Here is a 24314-nt window from a genome sequence, read left to right on the forward strand (position 1 = left end):
GAGAATATATTACCATAATAAATGACACAGGCGCATTTTTTTACCTGGCTTTTACGATACACAGACTTAAAAGGACAATATAAAGCCTCAGGAATACCTACAATACACCAGCGAGGGTAGTCAGTAACCTGAGCCCTTCTGTAGACACCAGAGAGGGTAGTCAGTAGCCTCAGCCCTCCTGTAGACACCAGCGAGGGTAGTCAGTAACCTGAGCCCTCCTGTAGACACCAGCGAGGGTATTCAGTAACATGAGCCCTCCAGTAGACACCAGCGAGGATAGTCAGTAGTCCCAGCCCTCCTGTAAACACCAGCGAGGGTAGTCAGTAGCCCCGAGCATTCCTGTAGCCACCAGCGAGGGTAGTCAGCATCCCTAGCCCTCCTGTAGACACTAGCAGGGGTAGCTAAAAGCCCCACCTCCTTCTGTAGACACCGACGGGGGTAATTAGTAGCTCCACTCCTCCTGTAGACACCCGTAGAGGTAGATAGAACCCCACCTCTCCTGAAGACACCCACAGAGATAGATAAGAGCCCCATTCCTGTAGACAACAGCAGGTTCAGATTCCAACAAGGCTGAGACACGACCACTGCATCCACAAATAGATGAGTAAAAACAGGTGATTACAGGAGCTCCAGCTTTTCTGTAGCACCAGCAGGGCTTGTGGATTTTATTTTTAAATTTTCCGAGAATTAGAGAGTAAATATTGAATGTTATATTCCTTAAAAACTGTAGAGTTTGTGTGACTTTTAGGAAATTTTCTAGCCACGAGGTTGGAGTGGGCTTCGAAATATGGCGTAGTATAAAAAACATTGGAGAGTGTAATAGAGAAAAAAATGTTTTAATCGGTTCCGATATGGAGTGTATCGGCGTGAATGGAAGACTAGGAAATAATTAAACGTTGTGAAGCTCCTGAAATTGTGAAATTCAAGAGTGATTCAGCTACAATAGAACTGATGAGTGGAATATAATGAGATGCGGCATCGTCTGGAAAAGTGGAACACCTCACGTATGGAAGCTTCACAGTTCACTACAGTAGACTGCTATGTTGGCCAACTTCTGGTGTAATGAAGATATTCAGGAGCAATTCGAGCTCAAGAATCTCCTGATCATCAAAGTTAACACATATCCCTGCCCATGGGAGGAGGCGCTATCCTTGCAATATAGAGAGGCTAAATTTTGACAGTCGTGAACTGCCACTTTTTTTTTTTTATAAATACAGTATACATTATACATGGAAGCAAACATATGCCACTAAACCAATCAACATGTAACAACAAAATTAAAGTACAACATACGTATACACAACCAAAAAGAAAAAGAAACTTCACACAAGTGTACCAACAACATATCCAGAGAATCTACTTCAGCACACTTATACATCTTATGCCAAGTTTTATATACAAAACAATTCTTGAAGGTAAAAACCTCACCACATACCATTAAAACCAAAACATCCACCCCCCACCAAAGGTACATTTATAAAGTCGTACATAAGTGCTCTGGAAGTAAAAAGGTACTCCCCCCCCCCTCATCAAATACCAACAAAACAATGACACTATAAGAGCGTAGGATTCTGCTTGCTCTAAGTAACAATTATGAAAACTTTGCCTAGCATACAAGGATAATATACTCTATATCTCAACACGGGTACAATCCACCCAAGACTTCTTCATACACTATATACACTATAGCAGTATTAAAATATGACATACACCGCTACTTGAACTCATATGCATACCTGCTCCAACAAAGTCATCTAAAATTGTGTATTTACACAAAATCAATATACATTTTTATATTACCTTACATGTACTCTTACATGTGACTTGAAACATTAAAATAGCAAAGGGAACCCAACAGCGTGTGAACTGCCACTATTTGTTAACGTGGGAGGACAATGCCTCCAAGTGCGGAAGGTGATTCCTACCCCACGACAATGTAGAAAATGTTGGCCCTTTGGCCACAGTGAGGCTCAGGTTAGGGTGTGTAGAAGAGAGGGAGAATACTTCCCGGTAAAAGTAGGTCTGAGACAGGGATGTGTAATGTCACCATGGTTGTTTAATATATTTATAGATGGGGTTGTAAAAGAAGTAAATGCTAGGGTGTTCGGGAGAGGGGTGGGATTAAATTATGGGGAATCAAATTCAAAATGGGAATTGACACAGTTACTTTTTGCTGATGATACTGTGCTTATGGGAGATTCTAAAGAAAAATTGCAAAGGTTAGTGGATGAGTTTGAGAATGTGTGTAAAGGTAGAAAGTTGAAAGTGAACATAGAAAAGAGTAAGGTGATGAGGGTATCAAATGATTTAGATAAAGAATAATTGGATATCAAATTGGGTAGGAGGAGTATGGAAGAAGTGAACGTTTTCAGATACTTGGGAGTTGACGTGTCGGCGGATGGATTTATGAAGGATGAGGTTAATCATAGAATTGATGAGGGAAAAATGGTGAGTGGTGCGTTGAGGTATATGTGGAGTCAAAAAACGTTATCAATGGAGGCAAAGAAGGGAATGTATGAAAGTATAGTAGTACCAACACTCTTATATGGATGTGAAGCTTGGGTGGTAAATGCAGCAGCGAGGAGACGGTTGGAGGCAGTGGAGATGTCCTGTCTAAGGGCAATGTGTGGTGTAAATATTATGCAGAAAATACGGAGTGTGGAAATTAGTAGAAGGTGTGGAGTTAATAAAAGCATTAGTCAGAGGGCAGGAGAGGGGTTGTTGAGGTGGTTTGGTCATTTAGAGAGAATGGATCAAAGTAGAATGACATGGAAAGCATATAAATCTATAGGGGAAGGAAAGAGGGGTAGAGGTCGTCCTCGAAAGGGTTGGAAAGAGGGGGTAAAGGAGGTTTTGTGGGCGAGGGGCTTGGACTTCCAGCAAGCGTGCATGAGCGTGTTAGATAGGAGTGAATGGAGACGAATAATACTTGGGACCTGACGATCTGTTGGAGTGTGAGCAGGGTAATATTTAGTGAAGGGATTCAGGGAAACCGGTTATTTTCATATAGTCGGACTTGAGTCCTGGAAATGGGAAGTACAATGCCTGCACTTTAAAGGAGTGGTTTGGGATATTGGCAGTTTGGAGGGATATGTTGTGTATCTTTATACGTATATGCTTCTAAACAGTTGTATTCTGAGCACCTCTGCAAAAGCAGTGATAATGTGTGTGGTGAAAGTGTTGAATGATGAAAGTATTTTCTTTTTGGGGATTTTCTTTCTTTTTTGGGTCACCCTGCCTCGGTGGGAGACGACCGACTTGTTGAAAAAAAATATATATATATATATAATATATATAAATATTTTTTTTTTTATTATTTATTATTATCACACCGGCCGATTCCCACCAAGGCAGGGTGGCCCGAAAAAGAAAAACTTTCGCCATCATTCACTCCATCACTGTCTTGCCAGAAGGGTGCTTTACACTACAGTTTTTAAACTGCAGCATTAACACCCCTCCTTCAGAGTGCAGGCACTGTACTTCCCATCTCCAGGACTCAAGTCCGGCCTGCCGGTTTCCCTGAATCCCTTCATAAATGTTACTTTGCTCACACTCCAACAGCACGTCAAGTATTAAAAACCATTTGTCTCCATTCACTATCAAACACGCTCACGCATGCCTGCTGGAAGTCCAAGCCCCTCGCACACAAAACCTCCTTTACCCCCTCCCTCCAACCCTTCCTAGGCCGACCCCTACCCCGCCTTCCTTCCACTACAGACTGATACACTCTTGAAGTCATTCTGTTTCGCTCCATTCTCTCTACATGTCCGAACCACCTCAACAACCCTTCCTCAGCCCTCTGGACAACAGTTTTGGTAATCCCGCACCTCCTCCTAACTTCCAAACTACGAATTCTCTGCATTATATTCACACCACACATTGCCCTCAGACATGACATCTCCACTGCCTCCAGCCTTCTCCTCGCTGCAACATTCATCACCCACGCTTCACACCCATATAAGAGCGTTGGTAAAACTATACTCTCATACATTCCCCTCTTTGCCTCCAAGGACAAAGTTCTTTGTCTCCACAGACTCCTAAGTGCACCACTCACTCTTTTTCCCTCATCAATTCTATGATTCACCTCATCTTTCATAGACCCATCCGCTGACACGTCCACTCCCAAATATCTGAATACGTTCACCTCCTCCATACTCTCTCCCTCCAATCTGATATTCAATCTTTCATCACCTAATCTTTTTGTTATCCTCATAACCTTACTCTTTCCTGTATTCACCTTTAATTTTCTTCTTTTGCACACCCTACCAAATTCATCCACCAATCTCTGCAACTTCTCTTCAGAATCTCCCAAGAGCACAGTGTCATCAGCAAAGAGCAGCTGTGACAACTCCCACTTTGTGTGTGATTCTTTATCTTTTAACTCCACGCCTCTTGCCAAGACCCTCGCATTTACTTCTCTTACAACCCCATCTATAAATATATTAAACAACCACGGTGACATCACACATCCTTGTCTAAGGCCTACTTTTACTGGGAAAAAATTTCCCTCTTTCCTACATACTCTAACTTGAGCCTCACTATCCTCGTAAAAACTCTTCACTGCTTTCAGTAACCTACCTCCTACACCATACACTTGCAACATCTGCCACATATATATAATATAAATATATACATATAATATAAATATATACATATAATATAAATATATACATATAATATAAATATATACATATAATATAAATATATACATATAATATAAATATATATATATAATATAAATATATATATATTTATATATATAATATATATATATATAAATATATATATATATATATATATATATATATAATATATATATGCAACAATTACAAAAAATATACAAATTGTGAGAATATGTAAGCAATTTATCAGAAAAAAAATGAAAATATAGACTAAGTTGTAAATTCGAACTCACTAGAAAGTGATCCTATTAGCTAGGAAAAGGTCGGTGTCGTTCTGACGAAAATTACAAGTATTATCTCCCATTTATGTGCACATCAGTTCACTATGAACCAGAAAATGTTACCAACTAAACTGATCAAAAAACCTTATCTAACCAAATTTACGCCTCAACCCATGCAAGAGCAGTTCATCCCTCTCAGGAGTCCGGGAGCTGTAAATCAACACCTTGAAGGCCTCTCTTACAGACAGATGAGGAACATCTTGCTCCAAGGAATTAGAATTCTTTTCCGTTTCCTTGCGTTTAACCCCCTTGTTCTGTTCCTCCAGACACCACATGACCCCTACTGGTTTATTGCTCCCCATGAATAAAGAGTATCAAGAAATTTTAGCTCGAAACTAAAGAAGTCTAATATTTATCGATTAACAGCCTTAAAAGGCTCAGGAGCTGAAAATCAACATCCATAGGAGGCTCAATTATTATTATTATAATAAAAAAAAGCGCTAAGCCACAAGGAGGCTCAAGAACCCTATTTTCCGAACTATCCTCCAAGTAACATGCGATCATTTGAGGCTTCTAACACTGGACGACAATAAATTTGCTACTAGTGTAAATAAAAGCATTTTAGTTTACTTTATCATGCTGAAACTGAATTTGAAGTCAGAATCAACCCTTCACATAAGATATTGGCAACACGTGTGGTTCTAAGCTGCATGTATAAACTTGAACATACCAGGGGAAAGCCTGGTAGTTGTGTACTTACATGCATCAACATAAATCCTAGGCATCATTCCTGCTTGTCAGGAAGAGTCAGTTGTGTTCTGGTCGTCCCAGTATTCACACACATTTACAAAAGGTTACAATTCATTATGTTCACTGGTGTTTATTTCGCTTAAATTGCATTTCTATGCCACATACACATTTATATATACATTACGTTAATTGTTCTATATTAAATGTTTCTTTCAGATTAACATGAACAGACTAAGCTGCCTGAACATTGCAGACAACTTTTGCTGTGTATGTGGCAAGTATACACCACGTCATCAACGAAGATAAAAATCGTACCAAGACTGCATGCAAGCATTACTTGGGTTCCATGATAGGTGATTAAGATAAAACATGGGTTCCACACACATGTTGCAATGTTTGTACCTATGGACTGACACAGTGGTGGAATACAAAATAGCATGAATGCAATCTGCAGTCCCGAAGGTGTGGCAAGAACCAAAGAATCACCTGAATGACTGTTACTCCTTCATGGAGTAACAGTCATTCATGGAGTACCAGTATTTGGAGTACCAGTATTTGGAGTAACAGTATTTGGAGTTTGTTTCTCGAAGAAAAACTAGACTAAGATAACATATCCACATTGTGAGTCAGCATTAAAACATGTGCCACATATTGAGGATACTTCTATACTTGTTCTACCTATTGCTAATGACAGTGAATGTGATAGTGAAGAAACTGATAACACTGACCTTTATGATTATTACAACCCAGGTACTCAAAAAGCCTGTTATCCTGGGTGTAAAAGGAGCAAAATTAACACAGCAGAAAAACTTTGAATTATATTATCCTTCACCTAGTATAAACAGAATTATGTACACTATATACACTATGTACAGCAATAGATATTAGTGCACGCCACTGTAATCAAGGCAAAATATCAGCCAAGAGTGAGCAGACCACCGTGCTTCAACCAGCGGTAGAATGAAAATGACAAGGGTGGAAAGGTGAGTGGTAACCACGTCACCTTCACAATTGCCAGATACACCTGTGATTGGCTGAACTAGAACCCGATCTGACGATGGGGGGCCCCGGTGGATCTTCAGACCCTTAGCATCTGGTTCGGTGGTTGGTGAGGCAGCCTATGTGAGTGTGTTAATATGCTCCGAATAAAGATTACATACTCTTTGCATGCAACAATGATCCACTATAATCTTTACTTATGAAACCTCATTTAATCACTCTACAGGAGTTAAATCACCTTGTTAGGGATCTTAACCTATCAAAGCAGAAGGCACAACTGCTTGGATCACACAAGAGCAAAATCATTTAGTACAACAAAAATATCTCCTTTTCATTCATGGCATACTAGGATGGCGACATTCTATCAAATGGAGAAAGATGTGCTTCTCCAGTGATGTAAATAATCTTATAAAGGAACTGAGTTATGAACATTTTGAAGAATGGGGACTTTGTCGATTCCAACAAGGTCAGTTTGAAAACAGTGCACCTTCACAATGGCAATAAAATGTCATCAGTGATAGTGTTTAATGCTGTAGGATTAAAGGAAACAGAAGTTCGTGGAAATTCTACACAGACTAACAAAATACAACAAGTGGAATGGGGCGGGGTCACAGTGGTACCATCCACTAGTCGAAGTAGGTCTTCGTCCAAAGGTTGGACAAGTGTTGAAGAATTTTTTGTAACAAGATCCCATGATGCTGCAGTGTCTGACAGTTGTGATGAATGGTTTGAAAAACCGACAAGTTGATGATTGAGACACTTATGCAACATATGGGAATCTTTATTCAGGAAACGTTTGGCCACAGAGTGGCTTCATCAGTCCAATACACAGCAGAAAGTTGTAAGGACTACAACTTTCTGCTTATATACTTACTATGGCTTAAATACTGCTATAATTACTATGGCTTATATACTTTGGCTTATATACTTACTTCGGCTTATATACTTACTTTGGCTTATATACTACTATGGCTTATATTCTGACTACAGTATACAAGCCACGTCTACGGCCCTATGCTGTACATTCTACAAGATTGATGGACTGACCATATCGACTCTAGGCTGAGGGACTGATTACCTCAAACTCCTCCTCTCTTTACAATTTTCTGCTTTGTATTGGACTGATGAAGCCACTGTGTGGCGAAACGTTTCCTGAATAAAGATTCCCCATATGTTGCATAAGTGTCTCAATCTTCAACTTGTCGGTTTTTCAAACCATTCATCACAACAAGTAGAATATATGTGGTGATCTAAAAATGATAAGAGTTAATACTTGGTCTTCAACTTAGTTACACAAAACACATGTGTTTCCTTTGTTTGTGGAATAGTCTTGACGATGCTAATCACTATAAGATCAAAGAATAGCCGGGAAGGAAATACCTTATTCCAAGATAATTCAACATACAACACATACCACTGGTATATCCTCTGAAGATATTTCTTACACCATTGCATGTAAAGTTGGGACTGATGAAAAACTTTGTAATGGTTATGGATGGTGAAAATTCAGTGTTTTTCACCCTTGAGGAAAAATATGAGAGAGTTTTAAGTGAATCAAAACACAAGGCCAGAGTTCTGGTTGGGGAACAAACACGTGAACTGTTATCCGACTCAGTCTTCCTATCAAAACTCCACTAGAGCTGGCTGCATGTGAAGCTTTCAAGCAGGTTGTCCAGAACTTCCTAGGTAGGTACACAACAGACAATTATAACGAGTTCAACACATGATCGAGGCTTACAGATCACTGGGTTGACCTATGTCCCTGAAAAAGCAGTTTCTTCATTCACACCTGAACTTCTTTCCATCCAGTCTTGGCGTTATTAGTGCGTTTCATCAGGTTTCATCAGGATATAAGTACAATGGAGGTATACTATCACGAGCATTTCAGTTTCATCATGGTGAACTACTGTTGGTTTCTTCAGCGACACAACACTGTTAGTACCAACATAATGGTGGATTGCTGTTGGTATCTTCAGACCTTCACACAACCTGCAGCAGTTAATATATAATAGAGAATATGTTTTTAATGACTCGTTATATTATCTGTGCTGTAAATTATAATGGAACATGATTTATAAATTAAGACCTTGAAATTATGAGTGTCCCAATAATGAAAAATCCTAACATGCTTGCTCAATTTTGATTTCAAATTTGGAATGAGCATGTTCATGCTTTTTATTGTCCATTATCACAGGGAAACCAGTATCTCGGTTAGTTTAATATAACTGGAAATGAAGATTAATGGTATAAAATACCGACACGATGGAAAATTTGACACACATGCAATGTAATGCGATCATTTATTGATTACGTTTCACCCACACAATGAAGGCGAAATGTAGTCAATAAAGCATCGCGTTATACTGTATTTATGTTTATTTTTTCATCCAAAACTGGCAAATTGACATTGCTAACACCACGAATCTTCTTGTGTATCAAGTAGATTATTTTTCACAATGGGAAGGTGAGACTGGCAGAAGATAAAGCAGCCTTTCCTCCTTTGGAAATCATTCTTCACATATTTGAATTACTGTATTAAACCCCAACATACCCATCCTCTGATTTTAAGGTTCAACGGTATTCCTGTATGGTTTTTAGTTAAATTTGTCTTATAAAAGACCTAACATAGCAATAATGATTTCTTTACACCATGAAAAATTATAAACGTTGAGACCCCGTAAATAATGCTGGGTTGCATGCAACCCAATATTGAGGAAACTAAACACACAGCAGATGCGCAAGAGAACAGGATCAGTGTTATCCAATGGTCGAGGAGCAACCCTGATCTGAATCCCATCGAAAACTGCTGGAAATTAAATGAAAGCAAAGCTCCTTTCCAAAGGTACGTCGTCAATTCAATGCTTGACCCAGGAAATACAAAAAAAAAAAAGTCTAGCTGAAGAAATGCCTGTCAAGATGGAAATGGGTAATCAAACCGTAACGAAACGTGAACCAAAATTAAAAAGTAATATTTATTTGTTCTTATTCATGTTACCAGAAATTCCTTTTCAGTATGATAGTGACCCACCATCATTTGCGGAGTCTTCATACGTGCCGAAGGTGAAGACACTTTAAATCTACTCAGACTTGGAGGTATCACTTACAATTACAGTCTTCTGCTACTTAGAAAGTGGGAAGGATTTCGTAAGATACTCCTTCATTTAAAAAAGTGGGGAACGGGGAAGTTTGTCCATCCCCTTTCCCCACTTGACGCTCATGCTCTCACATTCGTAAAGATCCTCACTGGTAACCCGTGCTCAGTATTTCACTTAACGAAGATTTACTGGTGTTAGGTTGACACGGGTGCCTTTAGGGTAGCAAAATGAGTGAGATTTGAAGTTTTGGGAACCAGTTGTCTTGGGGACCAATAATCTAACACTAAGAAAGAGCTGTGGTAATCACTGAGAAGGGCTTGACGTTCTCAGTAGGCTTGGAAGGTTACTGTCATCTTAAACCTCAAGAGGACACTGTCCTTGAATTATAAGAAGGAAATAGTTCATCAGTATTAACCAGGGGTGTTAAGTTGCAGTATATTACTTAGTAACTAGCCTGGGCGAGGACATGGTATCTCCGATATCTGTTTTCATTTAAAGAGACAGTAGAAGGTCTTGATGACCCATATTTTTAATTTGTGTAAACGTCAAAGACAGATGGTGTACAATATGCACTTACCTTTCTGATGGTGTGCTAATTTCCATTTACCTGCAAGATAAATATTTTTTTTATTAATAAACGATGTTTCCAAGTATGTTCGTCAACTTGCAAATATCCCAGTTTTATTCTTCAGCTTGCAGCTTCAGGAAATATCCCCAGTTATACCATTCATCTTGCTCCTAAAGCAAGACGAACGGTATAACTTGGGAAATATCCCCAGTACCTGTACCTTCCTTCAGGAACTATTCTCAGTTACATCCTTCACCAAATATATCTAAGGATACTGAAAGTAACTTCAACATATATAATTTATTAACTATATGGTTACGTTATATAAATAATTCTCATGAGAGAAAAAAATAGGATTTTCAACTTTCAGCCATTATTGATATTTCCTGGACGGTACCCGGTTTACATTACACCTTTACAGCAGCATATATTTAACACAGGGAACGGTCTTATCTGTTATGAAAAATGTTATTTATCGATATATTAGCCATAATATCATCACAATTATAAATAATGGCCTGACTCGGTGGCAATGGTTTCCTGGTTATAACCTCGCAAAAAACAGCCATCATTCGTCTCTCGACCTGCGGGGAGAGAGGACGATTCTACAGTTTCTCTTTCACGCCACCTGGTGAGGAAAACATAGCATTAGCACCAAGATGGCGGACCGAATGAGCCGGCGCATAAATACTGTCTGCATCGAGCTGGTCTGGGGATCTTCAAGTAGCGCCACGATGAACGTTCTCCTGCCAAGCATTATCAGGGACGTTTATGGCATCCCCAATGAAGAGTTGTACGGTGTGGCGCTGAATGGTATGTTAAGGGTCTTCGTGAAGTTCATGAGGGCCGACTTCTACTCCAGCATCGTCGATGAATTTCAAGGAGGATGAGCGTCAGTTCGGCAGTGGAAGTATGCTTGCATAATGTTTCTAAGTATTTTACTTGGGTGAAGGTACGAAATGTACCTTTTGAAGCGACAGCATACAGCCTACAGGATGTGTTCAGTGGTTAAGGGACTGTTCACTCGGCGAGCATGGGAATGTGGAATGACGGCCTCTATGAGGGGCTGCCTGAAGCATCCTTCACACTGAAAATGACCCTGAGGAGGCCGATACCATCGTACGTCACATTGCATGGTTATAAAACTCAGGTTTTTGTACACTATGCGGGGCAAAGGAGGACGTGCCGTTTATGCGACTCTTATGAGCACATGGTGGCACAATGCCCCAGGAGACAGGGCCCTAGGGTTCCAGAAAAAGCTTCTGAAGACAAGCAGGCAGAAGCCTTGGACGTTATGACGGGTGATGTGGAAGGCCAGGGAAAGGGCCTATGAAGTGAGGAGGTTGAGAGAGCAGAGGTGGCTTTGGAGACACTACCAGAGGAAACGGGGGGGAGGAATAATGCTGTCAGGACGGGATTTTGGAGGCTGTGCTGAAGGATTTTTTCTGGAAGAGTCGGAGCATGGTGTGGAAGGCGACGAGAAGTTAGGCGCTGTCAAGGTGATGGAAGAACAGAAACTGGGTAAGGAAGACTTGAGTGAGGTTAGGATGGAGAGCAATGTGGTGGTGGAGGTCCATCAAGAAGATATGATTGAAGAAGATGTGTGTAGAGGGTAGCTCCCGCAAGAGATCACGGGGGCATCAGACATGGATGAGGTCCTCACACCAGCGCAGCGGCCTGAGAAGGTTTGGGCAGCTGTGGTGGAAACGGCGAGACCAGGAGGGGGGGGCAATGGGAAGATCGGCGGGAAGGGACAGGAAGGGGTTGGAGGGCAGGAACGAGGGATTGCTAGAGATGGATCGAGACCTATGAAAGGAGGATCAAGTAAGCCTTGGCAGCATAGGGGTAAGCCGCCATTCTTGTAATTTCAGGTGTGTAACTTTCAATGTAAATGGTCTTAAGACCGAGGTCAAGAGGGTATGATTAGTATTGATGTCTGTTTTTTGCAGGAACATAACCATAGGTTAGGATTTGAGTTGGTTTTGAAAGGTTATAGGTTGTTTACCAGTGATGCTTTGAGGTTGAAAGGAGGTGTGGCTGTGGCGGTTAAGGAGACCAGTCCTTTGCGTATCCTGGGTTGGGAGGAGGGAGTGTGGAAGGGTTGTCAGGGTGGATGGGTTCTGGGGGATGGGAGGGTTTGTTTTGTAGATGTGTACATGCCAGCAACTAGTAACGCTAGGGTGAAGGTGGATTTTGTATGCGATGTCTTGGAATTGTGTAATTAGGAATGGGGATGTGGTTCCGAGGGGGGCGGGTTGTGTTTTGGGGGTTCTGAGAGACGTTTTGTGGGATGCTGGAGTGGTAGATGTGGTGGGGAGTAGGGGATATGGAGTGGAGCACACTTTTATTCGTAGGGGATATGAGGCACGGTTAGATAGGATTCATGTTAGGCAGGGAATAGGTGTGGAGAGGGTGAGGACTATAGATGTGGGTTTTTCTGATCATCGTGCTGTTATAGCAGATTTGAGGGTAGATGGTATAGTGCGAGTTTATACGGGATACTGGAAATTGAATGTGAGGCTCCTTAGGGACGAGAGTGACGCTACAGGATTTGAGGATTGGTGAAAATCCTTTTGGGAGACTAGGAATAGGGAGATGGATATGCTGGATTGGTGGGAAATGAGAGCTAAAGTTGGAATCGCGAATTTTTTTAAAGTATGGGATAAGGAGATGGTGAGGTGGAGCTATGGTCTACAAAATTATCTTGAAGGTCAGTTAAATGACTGTTATGCAGAGGAACGGGTGGGGCGGAGTGAGGACATGGAATGTTTGCGGAATAGGTTGGCAGAAATCCATAATGAAAAGTTTGAGGCAATTAGAGTTAGGGCGGGGTTGGAGCATGTTTTAACAAACATGGTATACACCCAAGACCTATACATACTCTTAAGAATTACCACATAGAACCTCCAGCAAACAAAAGTTAAAAATAATACAAGACAATTAGTAAGTATAATTGCCGCTGTATCTTGTGGGTCCCAAAAGAACTGACATGTACCTCAGAAAAATTTATGTTGAAACCAACTTGCCATATCTGATTACTTAAAAACGAGATCCTAAGGGCTCGGTATCCTGGCTATCAAGGAAAATTTCTTACACAGTGAACATAGCCATCAGGTTTAGAAAATTTAACCTTGTAAGCTACTCTTATATCTCACTATGACAAACATTCCCATGAAACAGAGCTTACCATCCATACCAAACTGCCACTACTTTCCTCTTACACACCACAAAAAATCCAGTGTCAAACAAAAACCCCCACCCCCCTTTACATCCTCCCAGAAGGAGACCACCCCTTTGCCCATCCTCAGGGACCCTGACAAAGGGAACCCACAGTGAGGTTCCTATAACCTTCCAGAAAACTTTTTTCCCAGGACGCCCCATAAACCAGCATATTCCTACACTTCGTCCTATAGAATCTAGCTGCCAACGCTTTTATCTTCATATCACCCCTTAATTCCCTCATTCCCCATGAGATATCCAGATAATCTACTATGACATACATTATAGCCCTTCCCACATCCCTAGGCACTCCCCTTACATCTAATAGTAAAGCCCTTAAAAGCGGCAAACGTCCTCCCCCCCCCCAACAATCTGATAACCCCACCCATCCATGATCTCGCCTCCTCCGAGGAGGGACAAAAGAAGACCACATGAAACGCCGTTTCAACATAATCACAAAACTGACAAAAAGCCTCTTCCACCAACCCCATACATCTTAACACCTCTTTGGAGGCCAGAATCCCCATGAAACGATACACTAATTCTCTTACCCTAGCCGGTATCCTAAGCTTACTAAAATCCTTCCAAATAACCCCCCAATCATACGTTGGATACACGGCTACCCTTTCCAAAATTCCCTGACCTCCCACTACTCTCACCAACCTTTTCACTTTGATGTTATCCACCTGTTGCACTGTCAATAAAAATCTTAACATATCTTCACAAACCTGCAGGTCCTTGCCACTCCACCATTTACGTGCCTCCTCCATAACTCTTCCAACGTTAGCTCCCCTCTCACCCCCTTCCCTAATATACCTCCAGTCGTATTCTCTGCTCAGACGTTGTGCTGAGCGGTTGTCAGCTGTTGCTCCTCAGTCCCGACACCTGGTGGAGGAGTGTTTACAACATCAACAACAATGGCGACTGCATTTCGCTGCCGCGTTAATACTGTTTGTATTCAACTAAAGCAGGGATCTATCACCGGCGAATCAGTAAATGTGTTACTGCCAGCAATCATTCGTGATACTTATGGCATTCAACGTGAATCCTTGTGTGGCGTCGCCTTGAATGGAACTACACGGATCTTCATCAAGTTTTGTGACACTCAGATGTACGAGAAGATTGTGACCCAGTACCAGGATATAAGTAAGCAAGTCACCCCAGCAGTTTCTGTCCAGTTGCATGACGTTTCACGATACTATACGTGGGTACGTGTGCGAAACGTGCCTTTTGAGGCCAATGAAGTTGATATACGTGACGTTTTTGAACGTTATGGGAAGATCCACCTGGTCACCATGGGTAGGTGGTCTGACGGCCACTATAATGGCCTTCAGGAGGGGTCATTTACGTTGAAAATGTCCCTGCATCAGCCGATTCCTTCGTACATTCAACTGGAGGAGTTTCGTTCCCAGGTGTACATTACGTACCCTGGACAGAGAAGAACTTGCCGCCTCTGCGGTGCTCTGGATCACATAGCGGCTCAGTGTGTCCAGCGGCAGCCGCCATCGGGGCGTGGTCGTCGACCTGACGGTGAGGTACCCCGTCAAGCTCTGGAAGAGGAGGTTGTCGAGACATCGCCGCGTATGACATCATGGAGTGCTGAGGTTGATAGGGCCATGCTACTAGTCATCTTGTTTGACTCTACCTGGGACTGCCTCCCTTGACGAGGTGGAACATGTGAACAGTGAAATCCCTATAGCAAGAGAGGCAGGTGAGATGGAAGCCGACATTGTATCTGCGTTAAGTGACCTATTAGCATCGCATGAGTCTGATTCTGTGTTGTGTTCTGATGAGGGGAAATTACGTGCAGATGATGCTGATCAGATAGCTAAAGTGAGAGATTTGGAGAGTTCGAGTTTTCACACTGTTGAGGCAGAAATTCACAAGGAGAACACCCCAAGTACTGACATGTCTGAAGATGCTGTTTCTAGGAAGCGTGCGGCTACCCCGTCCAACTCTGATGATGTCTTGACCCCTGGACAACGTTCAGGGAAGAAGACGTGGTCGGAAATCACGGGTGCGGGGAGGTCGCGCGAGTCCAGGACAGCAGGTAATATCACGGGGATTGCCTAAGGTGCGGGAAGTGCCTTGGGTGCTTGCCGGCGCAAAGAGAAAAAGGGAGTGGTAGCCCCTAGAGGAAAGCCACCTTTAACACAGTTAGGTGTGTAACTATTAATGTTAATGGTTTGAAATCTGTCAGAAAGTGTGTGCAGGTGCGTGAGTGGTTGAATCGTTTTGCAGTGGATGTGTGTTTTTTGCAAGAACATAACCATAAAGTAGGAAGTTTGTTTGAGATGGATGGTTATGACATTTATGTGACTCATTCCAGACGTCTGAAAGGTGGAGTGGCTGTGTTGATAAAAGCGACCAGCCCGTTTGTGCTGAGACATTGGGAGGAAGGGGGGGAGGGTCGCGTGGTGCGAGTCGTGGGGGATTGGGGTAGTAGAAGAGTTGGTTTTGTAGGGGTATATGGGCCGGCTGAACATGATGTTAACATTAAAAATACTTTTGTTAGAGATGTCTTGGTATATTATTTGAGGTCCCTGCCAGAAATTACAGTGGTAGGTGGTGAGTGGAACTGTGTAGTGCGCCGTAAAGATGTTGAACCGAGGGGGGCGGGGTTCTGTTCGCTTGTTTTGGGTGACTTGTTGTCTGGTTTGGGGTTGGTAGATGTGCGCGGAGGACGTGACTTTGGGATTGAGCATACTTTTGTGCGTAGGGGCTATGCAGCATGTTTAGATAGGGTGTATGTGTCTCGGCGGGTGGTCGTAATCAATGTGCGTGTATTGAACGTCTTTTTCTCCGACCACCGGGGAGTTTTTGTGGAGCTCGACTGGGGAGGTCTCCCGCATCGTTTTAAGGGATACTGGAAACTGAATACGCGGATGCTACAAAGTGCGGATGATAGGGAACTATTCGAGGACTTCTGGGCGTCTATGGGAGTAGACTCCTGGGAGGGATGGGATTTAGTACGACAGTGGGATGAGGTTGTGAAGCCTCGAATTAAGGATTTTTATGTGAATCGGTGTAAGGAGGCCACTCGCATGGAGTATGGTTTTCAGAGGTACCTGGAGGGTCATCTACGACAATGTTATGCACAGGGAGAGGCATCTGGGGTTTACCCAGTGGATGAGATCGATGCTATTAAAGAACAAATCCAAGTAATGAAAAATAAGGTTTTCGATGGGGCGCGCATTTCGAGTGGGGTGGAGGAGGCTTTGTGGGGTGACAAGCCGTCTGCTTGCGTCTTACAAAGTCAGACACAAAGGCGAAAAGCGACTGAAATTGTGAGTTTAGTGGTGCAGGATGAAGTTGACGGGTATAGTGAGGGACAGGTCTTAACAACAACTGAGGGGATAAGTTTTTATGTCGATACTTGGAGTAAGATCCAGATGCAAAGTAAAGACGTGAGTGAGCATGCGATACAGGATTTGGGGAGAGGCGTACGATGCGAGTTAAATGATTATGATCGCCTTCTCATAGGTGGGCCTATATCTGAGGCAGAGGTGTGGGAGGCACTACAAGGAATGAGTAAGGGGAAGGCTCCAGGCATTGATGGCATCCCTTGTGAATTTTATATCAAACATTGGGAGGTAATACGGACTTTTATGGTTCGTTTACTCAATGTGATGAAGGAGGGGGGGGTGTTAGGTCTGTCTCAGCGTACGGCAGTGTTGGTCTTAGTTAGGAAATATGATGTGCCGTTAGCGATTAAGGACTACCGTCCCATATCGTTGATGTGTAGTGACTATAAACTTTATGCGAAAATATTGATGAATAGAATTAAGAAAGTGTTTGATAAGGTAATCCATAAGAGTCAGTTTGGTGTGCCAGGTAGGTCAATGTATGATGGTCATGGGAATATCAGGGAGTTTGTTGAGGAATGCGGGGTGAGGGGTGGGGGTGGTGTTTTGGCTTTAGACTGGCGAGCCGCTTTTGATAGTGTGGAAAGAGAGGTTCTGTGGAAATTTATGAGATGGCAGGGTTTTGGAAATGAGGTCATCATGTGGGCCCGTTCGTTGTACAATGGAGCGGGTTTTAAAGTACAAATTAATGGCAAGTTAGGTGTTTTTGTACACATGAGCAGGGGCATTCGTCAGGGATGCCCCATGTCTCAAATGTTTTTTGCATGTATGCAGGACCCTTTTTACTGGGCTGTTTGTGGGAGGGCAATAGAGACATCGTTGGGTCCGAGTAGTGGTCGACCAACCCTTGTGGGTTATGTTGATGATACTACTGTGTTATTACGTTCACGGGAGCAATTGGGTTTTGTTGGGAGACTTGTTGACATATTTGGCAAGGCTACGGGGATGTGTGTTAATAGAGAAAAATCGAAAATTATGGAGTTGGGGGAGTGGGTGGGGGATGGGGTGGATGCAGAGGGGTGGACTGTGGTTGATCGTATCACTATATGTGGTATTCATTATATGCGGGAGGTCGATCAGATGAGGGCGTGCAATTCGGGGAGGGTTGTACATAGTGTCTTGGGGCGCTTAAATAGTTTACGGCCGCGACATTTAACCCTGCATCAGAGGGCGGTGGTCATTAATGTCCTGCTTTATAGCAAAGTATGGCACGTTGCTGCACTGTATCCTCTGTTGCAGGGGGACGTCAAACGTCTTTTGCATAGAATTTATCGATTTTTGTGGGGTTCTGGATGCGATTGGCTCACAAGAGCGGTGGTGGAGACACCACTGCATCAGGGAGGGTTGGGTCTCATTCCTCTAGAGGCTCGTGTCATGGCATGTTACGTGAAGCGTCGTTTTCTCCGACTGGGTGGGATGCATGGCGGGTTAAGCGAATTGTATCACGACCTGCGCAGGTGGTGGAGAGGGAGGAATTTAATTTGGTGCGACGCGATGCTTCGCGTATTATTGAACATGAGGGACGTGCGCTGTGTAAAATTATGTACCTTAGAAAGGGCGGGTAGGGAGGTAGTCGTGGTGCGAGTTGAAGGAATGTATCCCATGTATGCGTGGGGTGATATATGGAGGCGAGTTCAACAGTTGCGTCTGCCTGCTCAAGTACGGGAAGTGGTTTTTAAATTTTTACATGGAATCTTGCCGTCTGGGGTGGTGTTGTATAATAGGCGTTTGGAGGAAGACTGGGGTTGTCCGGTGTGCGGGATGGAGGAATCTGCTTTTCATGTTGTGTATTTCTGTGAGACTTTAGGTATGGTACGAGAGTGGTTCAGTAGGGTTTTGCGTTTGGTAGGGGGGGGAGGTTTGTCGGTACTCCGGGCGTTGAGTTTTGATGTAGGTGGGGTTGACTTGCGTGTACAGCGTGCGGTGTCGTATGTTGTGGCCGATTATATTTTCGTGTCATGGGCTATGAGGCACGTTGATGGTAACAGTAGAATTAGGGTGTTAGCAGGGACGATTTATAGGACAAAATGTCGAAATAGGTTGGTATATGAGGGGAGATGGGAGAGAGACTTCCCGCCTGAATATAAAGCCTTGGAGTTACGAGATTTGAGATAGTTGTGAGTGTTCAGTGGGTAATCTAACGGGCTGGTCAGCTGTGTCTAATTGTGTTTGTCAAGTGCGTGAATGTTTTGTGTTCTCAGAGTTTATGTGCGTCTCCTATGTAACGGTGATGACAAAATATCTTACGTGCTTTGTATATACAACTTTTAGGAATGTTTCTCGTCTTTTATGCCTCATTTACAAGTCATTGGTGTACTTTTTGTATATGGTGTGCTTCCTAGCACAGTTGAAACGTTTTTCTTATTTCCGTTTATACTTTATGCCGTGTCCGTGTGCTTTTCAATAATATATGTATATATGCAAGTTTTCGTTTTCCTGTAAGCTGTGATGGAGCTTGAACTATATGTGGAGGTAGTATTTTTCAATGTGTGCATCTTGTCAGTGTATAAGTTCACTTATAGCTGCTGGCATTTGTGTTTTATTGAGATGTCAAATATCACAGTGTATTTTCGTTTTGTTATATTAGATATTTTCATTGTAGTAAATGGTAGCGTCATCCTGATCCACCTTTGAACTGTAGTGCCTATTCTTAGTCCATGATAATAGCCCCGTGGTAGTCGCCCAAATTAACGTATTGTTGTGCACTTAAAGGCACCTGAGTTCTTAGATGAAGTCTTGGATACGTTGTGTGTTGGCAGGCGGAAGCCACGCCTAGTTATATGCCAGATGAAGTATCCCGTTGTATAATACGTGATTGCTTGTGTATGTGTGTAATTCTGTGTGCTTGTTTTTGTCACATTGTTTATTTGTATAGTGTTTATTTTCCTGTGTTTTGACTTTATTATTTATTTATATAAGAATCTAGTTAGTGCCTGGTATCTCGTTGACATTTATTTTATGCACCCATAATTTTTTTTTTTGTACCTGAGTTTTCAATAAAATAAACAATTCTTATTGTATAGGGGTAAATTTTGGGAAGAGCATGTACTTGTTTTTAACTGAGATTGTGATGTAGGTCATTAGTCTGATTATATACTGTGAAGGTTGTGAACCTTTGTCATAAGTCAGTCACAGTATGTTAACTATACAAATCTGAAAGGTTTATATAATTTATATTTTATATAGTTTATATAGTTATAGTTTATATTGTTTATATTATAGTAGTATGTTATATGGAAAATTTGGTGAATGTATATGGGTAACCTCTTTTATGTCCATTACAATGTGTTGTTAAAACTTGTTAGTGTATGTTGTGTAGGATTGAGGATCCTACTGTACCCATTTTATATCTTTATTTAATATTAAGCTGTAAAGTTTTTTAAATAAAACATAAAAAAAAAAAAAAAAAAAAAAAAAAATATATATACCTCCACTTGATATACATAGCCATTACTCTCAGTCCTAAAGGCAACAAACCTAAACCCCCTCTTTGAACATCCGTCATAACTACCTCCCTTACTTAACCATGCCCTCCCAAATCTCCACACGAACTTTAGCACCCTCCTCTGCATTTCCACAATGTCCTGTACTTCTAAGGGAAAAACCTCTGCCACCCCCATACCTTGTTATAGACAAGTGAATTTACCACCAGTACCCTCTGATGTAAAACTAGGTCCCTCGCAATTAAACCTCCAGTCTACCTAATGCCTTACCCGTGACAGACTCCGAATTTACCCTTCTGCAGGCCTGCACACCCTCCATATACCATATTCCACATACCCTGATTCTATCAACCACTGTCCATCCTAACCCCAACCCCAACCCCCATCCCTATCTAATTACCCACTTCTAGTAACCTTGATTTCACCATATTAACTCTCATCCCCGTATTCATACCAAACATCTGAATCACTCTACCCACCCTCCTTAGCTCCTCCTTGCCCCATAGCAAAACAGTAGTATCATCTACATACCCAACGATGCCCCCTTTGCACCCCCCTCCATCTCCTGTTTGTCCATCACCCGCTCAACAGACTCATAGAAAGGATTCTGCACACACGCAAAAAGCAGCTGCGATAGCAGGCAACCCTGCCTTAACCCTCTCTCCATCGGCACACTTTCACCCAACCTCCCATTGACCTGTACCCTCACCTCCGCCTCAACATACAGGGTGTTCACCCACCTCACTACCCACTCCCGAAACCCCAACCTCTCTAAGCAAACCCCTAAGAAATCTGTCCATGCAATCATATGTGTTCTCCCAATCTAAACCTAGTATTCCCCCTCCCATACAACTCTAGAAAATCCCTAACGAAACCATGTCCATCCCTCATCCTTCTCCCCAGAATCCCCAATTGCCCCCTATGTAACACTAAACCCAACACTTTCCTCATTCTGTTACCTAAAATCTTAGCAAAAATCTTGTAATCCGAGCACGTTAACGTAATTTTTTTTTTTTTTTTTTTTTTTTTTTTTATTTAAAACAGAGCAAATACAATAATGATAATAGTATAAAATTAAAAACCATACTAGATATTACAAAACCTCTAGTACACAATCCCGGTACATTTTAAGAACACCATAGATCAAGGCCATATTACAACCATATACATAACCCACAACCATATACATAACCTATAAACCCTCCTTTTATAATAATCATTATTGCCAGTGCAGACACAGCTGACACTTCTACCCCCCCCTCCCCGTATGTACAGTCCCCGTTCTAAATAACATACATTGAATTATCCTAATGAAAGGTCATACCCTGACCTCATCAAAACCTAAAAGTTGGTAGTGCATGAACAAGACAAAAACACAAAATTTACAGACTAAAACAGATATGAAACATTACATTCCTATACACATACACTGTAATAAGTAGAATATACACCACCAATATGATATCAAATATTAATGTTAACCATGAATTACAAACATTCAAAACATTGCATATCGTGAAGTTCACACTCAAAATGCAAGATAATACACCACATGCCACATTAGCGGTACAATACTAGGCTATGTAAATTATTTAAAGAACCCGAGACTAAAATAAGACTAGAGTAGTTATAAGGATAAGGCTGCTGTAATGTGCCAGTCCCAAAAGAACTGACACGTATCTCAGAAAAATTTTGTGTTGATACCAACGTGTCAATCTAATTACTTAAAAACGAGATCCTAAGGGCTCGGTATCCTGGCTTTCAAGGAAATTTTAAACCCAGTGAACATAACCATCAGGCTTAGAAATGTAACCCTGGAAACCACACTTATATCTCACTATGACAAACATTCTCGTGAAACATGGCGTACCATCCATACCTAATTCTCACTACCTTCCTCTTACACACTACATCAGTTCCAGATAAACCAAAAACAACCCCCCCCCCCTTTACATCCCCCCATAAGGAGACCACTCCTTTGTCCATCCTCAGGGACCCCGCCTAAGGGAACCCACAGTGAGATTCCTATAACCTTCCGGGAAACTTTTTTCCCAAGACGCCCCATAAACCAACTTATTCCTACACTTCGTCCTATAGAATCTGGCCGCCAACGCTTTTATCCTCATATCACCCTTTAATCCCCTCATTCCCCATGAAATGTCCAGATAATCCACTATGATATACATTATAGCCCTTCCAACATCCCTAGGCACTCCCCTTACATCTAGTATTAAAGCCCTTAAAAGCGGCAAACGACCCCCCCCCCAACAGTCTGATAACACCACCCATCCATGATCTCACCCCCTCCAAGGAGGTACAAAAAAAGACCACATGAAACGCCGTTTCAACATCACCACAAAACTGACAAAAAGCCTCTTCCACAAACCCCATACTACGTAACACCTCCTTGGAAGCCAGAATCCCAATGATAAACCTATATACTAATTCTCTTACTCTAGCCGGTATCCGAAGCTTACTAAAATCTTTCCAAATAACCCCCCAATCATACGTTGGATACACGGCTACCCCTTGCATAATTCCTTGACCTTTCACTACCCTCACCAACCGTTTCACTTTGATTTTATCCACCTGTTGCACTGTCAATAAAAATCTCAACATATCTTCACAAACCCTCAATTCCTTCCCACTCCACCATTTACGTGCCTCCTCCATAACTCTTCCTACTTTAGCGCCCCTCACACCCCCTTCCCTCATATACCTCCACTTGATATATACAGCCATTACTCTCAGTCCTAAAGGCAACAAACCTAAACCCCCTCTCCGAACATCCGTCATAACTACCTCCTTACTTAACCATGCCCTCCCAAATCCCCACACAAACTTCAGCACCCTCCTCTGCATTTCCACAATATCTCGTACCTCTAAGGGAAAAACCTCTGCCACCCCCCCATACCTTGCTATAGACAAGTGAATTTACCACCACTACCCTCTGATGTAAAGCTAAGTCCCTCGCACTTAAACCTCCTAGTCTACTTAAAACCTTACCCGTGACAGACTCCGAATTTACCCTTCTGCATGCCTGCACTTCTGCCAAATACCATATCCCACATACCTTGATTCTGTCAACCACTGTCCATCCTAACCCTATCCCCAAGCCCCCCCTATCCAATTACCGACCTCTAGTAACCTTGATTTCACCGTATTAACTCTCATTCCGGTATTCATACCAAACATCTGAATCACTCTACCCACCCTCCTTAACTCCTCCTTACCCCTTAGCAAAACAGTAGTATCATCCACATACCCAAAGATGCCCCCTTTGCACCCCCCTTCCATCTCCTGATTGTTCATTACCCTCTCAACAGACTCATAAAAAGGATTCTGCACACATGCAAAGAGCAGCTGTGACATCGGACAGCCCTGCCTCAAACCTCTCTCCATTGGTACACTTTCACCCAACCTCCCATTGACCTGTACCCTCACCTCTGCCCCATCATACAGGGTGTTCACCCACCTCACTACCCCCTCCCGAAACCCCAACCTCTCTAAGCAAACCCCTAAGAAATCTCTGTCCACGCAATCATAAGCATTCACCCAATCTAAACCTAGTATTCCCCCTCCCGTACATCTCTCTAGAAAATCCCTAATCAAACCATGTCCATCCCTCATCCTTCTTCCTGGAATTCCCAACTGTCCCCTATGTAACACTAAACCCAACACTTTCCTCATTCTGTTGCCCAAAACCTTAGCAAAAATCTTGTAATCCGAGCACATTAACGTAATCGCACGGTAATCATTCAAAACTCGGCATTCCTTCTTTTTGGGCACTAAAACCGTGACACCCGTTCTTTGTGATTTCCCCATCCTCCCACTACTTAACATACAATTCAAAACCCCCACCAGACAATGCCGTACACTCCCCCAATGATACCTATAAAAATCGTTTGGTATTCCGTCTATGCCTGGGGTTTTACCCTGGCACATCCCAAAAACTGCCTCCTCCACCTCCTC

Source organism: Cherax quadricarinatus, chromosome 34, assembly GCF_038502225.1.
Source record: "Cherax quadricarinatus isolate ZL_2023a chromosome 34, ASM3850222v1, whole genome shotgun sequence".
Lineage (NCBI taxonomy): Eukaryota > Metazoa > Arthropoda > Malacostraca > Decapoda > Parastacidae > Cherax > Cherax quadricarinatus.